Genomic DNA, 2,775 nt, shown 5'->3' with positions numbered 1-2,775 from the left:
CTTTTTTTTTGCAATAACTTCCAGAAAGACACAGAAATACTGTTGTGCAGTATCTGAGCTATTGGTTGGTTTACACCTTAGGACGAAATATAAACTCAATGTCTCCTCAATTATGTAATTGATTTTTTAAAATTATTTTATTCCATGTTGTTACTCAAACAGATTACTGCAGGTAATTATTCCACATCTTTGATGGTCTTTCATGTGCCACATTGATGAGTAAAAGTATCAGAATAATATAGAGGAGAATGTAGAGTATAAAAATGTAGATATGAATTACAGACACTGCTTCACAGTCTGAGGGAGAGCAACTGTGCTGTAACTCTTACACCTTAGAGATGTACTCAGCTCATACTTGCTCAGCAAGAAAGAGGGCTGAGATTGAAATATTACTGTGTAGTTTCCAGAATAAATGGACAAACCCATCCTACTCTATGTAAAATGTATTTAAACTTGCCAATTATATTGCTCTCTGAAAAAAACCTCTTTTCCAAGGGAAAAACGAAATTTCCAGCGCTGTCATTTATACATTGCCTTTGGCCCAAACATTTATTCTACTTAACAATGCCCTGAAGCTTAATGTGCTTGTTCTTGCCAGGATGCCACTCTTCCAAATGAAATATACTTTTTAAAACTCTTTTGGCTACCTTTATCCCCTATTCTTTTATTTTTCCTATTAAAGGCAAAAATGTAGGAACAATTCTGTCCATGATCTTAGAGGTTCTTGGGAGTTTGCAGACAATGAAATGTGTCGGGTTCCTTTTTGTTCATTTTCTGCACTCATCATTCGCCAACAGCCACTAAAATTAAAAAAAAAAAAAAAAGGAATTATGCAATGACTACTCTCAGTGACAACCTTGCAGCTGATTTTAAAATTCCCAATAACTTATACAGGTATTTTGAAAGACACAAAGTCAACTTTGTCATTTACAGAGATACATTATCTGGAAAAAATTATATCTTTAAAAGCATTTCTACTTATAGCAGAAAGACTGAAATGAAACACAACTGCCAAATAACTACTAGATTTTGAACAGAAAAAAGGCTTATATGGTAGAGTTAAAGTAAAAATATTCCTAAGCTGAATTTTCCCCTTAGACAGTGTAAATCTTGTATCAAATCCGGTGGTAGTGGGACATGTATATGAGAGCAAAGAATTTACCCCCTCTGCTTGTATAATAGAAAATTAAGATGGTTAAAAATGGCACCCAAAAGATGAATGAATTTCCAAGGAAATAAATTAGGTTTGAAATTACTATTGGAACATATGCATTATACAAAAGATCATGAAATCCATTTCATCTGACATATTGTACAATGAGCTACAAGAACATTTGCAACTGATAGAAGCATGTAAGATCTCATGTATAATTCCTACAATAAAGATTACACTGTAGAAGCCAGATATTACACTTCCAATTGTGACCTACCAACCTGAAGGTCATGAACCAGGGATATGACTTGAGCACCCTGGTCAAGATTTTGAGTTATACTGTGCACCACAGGAGTTAAGAGCCTGTTTCATGTCCCGTGCACATTTACTCACCTGCAGCAACTTTGTCATACAAAGCATAACGAAGAGAAAGAATTAGAACACACATTTGGAACAACTGAGGGAGAAAAATATATCATATAAGGCAGAAGCCATCTTCTACAGGAATTTTTCAACTGCAGGGATAAAATAGCCCAGATTTAAATGACTGTATGTTTTCTTAAAGATCCCAAAGGAAAGCAACATATGGATGCTCTATGTTTAACGTAATGAAAAACAAATGCTCAAACCCCACAAAATTCCATTTAAAAAAACCTGAAAACTGCACTCAGAATCAAATGCAATATGTCCAAGAAAATACAGACCTGTCAGGAGCATGGTCTTCTATCCAGAATTATTAAATCTACAAGATGAAAGCAACATTTAGAAAGATTTTTAAAGTGCAAGAAGAGAAATCATAAATACATTTTCCACATTTCTGCAGAAAGCATGTGCTTGAAAAGAATAGTTTTCAGTCAGATGTAGAAAATGCAGATGAAAACAAGAGGAGGATTGTGTGGGATATAACCACACAATGTCTGCAATCTCTTTGTTCAATATACATTATTAGTTTGAATTCAGGACAGACTGACATGTGCTCTGTTTCTCTTTGGTTGCAGTCCCTCTGAAGCCTATGACGTTAGAAATACTTTCTTCCAACATGGTGAAATCTGGAGGTATGATTACTGAATGCAGCTGAGTGGACACAATGCCCAAAAGCCTGAGGAATGCCCTGTTCTTGGCAGTGACCCTGCACCCATCCCAGCAGAGCAGCTTTGGCACTTCCCGCTGGCACACCAGAGCAGCTACTGCTTTTTCCGGCCAGGAATTTTTAAAAAACTTGTATCCAAGGCACCATGCATTTGCTGAGCCCTTAGGAGTCAGCAGTTCTATTAGACTTACTGTAAAATAACTAAAAGCAACAAGGTTCAGGAAGTGTTTGAAAACATATACCCACCCCCTCAGAAAAATATCAAACTTATGTTTAAATTCATTTCTATTAAAAAAAAATCAGTGGGATTTATATGTATATTTTAAGTTGGATATTAAATGAGTACAAAAAGCACAAAAGGTAAATATGAAATAAAAACAAAGTATAGAAGTAGTTTGTAAAACTTATACTGCCGCATTGGGACCCTGGCTCCTGATGGGCTCTTCTGTAGCTTAAAGCAGACCTGGCTGCAGCCATTCTAGGAGTAGTGATGTACACTCCTTTAAGCAAAAGGGCTCTATAGTGCAGTTGG

The 2,775-nt window shown here is 35.9% G+C and overlaps 1 long non-coding RNA gene across 1 annotated transcript; it reads right to left on the bottom strand.

The window, feature by feature from the left end:
- Nucleotides 1-256: 256 nt before the first annotated feature.
- Nucleotides 257-2,315, bottom strand: LOC113459282 (uncharacterized). Its single transcript, XR_003380384.2, has 3 exons — nucleotides 2,125-2,315; nucleotides 1,858-1,895; nucleotides 257-800 (listed from the first exon to the last, which is right to left on the bottom strand). It is a non-coding gene; the product is annotated as an uncharacterized LOC113459282 (long non-coding RNA).
- Between the last annotated feature and the right edge of the window lie 460 nt (nucleotides 2,316-2,775).

This window comes from Zonotrichia albicollis, chromosome 6 (genome assembly GCF_047830755.1).
Source record: "Zonotrichia albicollis isolate bZonAlb1 chromosome 6, bZonAlb1.hap1, whole genome shotgun sequence".
NCBI classification, from domain to species: Eukaryota; Metazoa; Chordata; class Aves; order Passeriformes; family Passerellidae; genus Zonotrichia; species Zonotrichia albicollis.
This window is presented reverse-complemented; position numbering and strand designations above follow the sequence as displayed.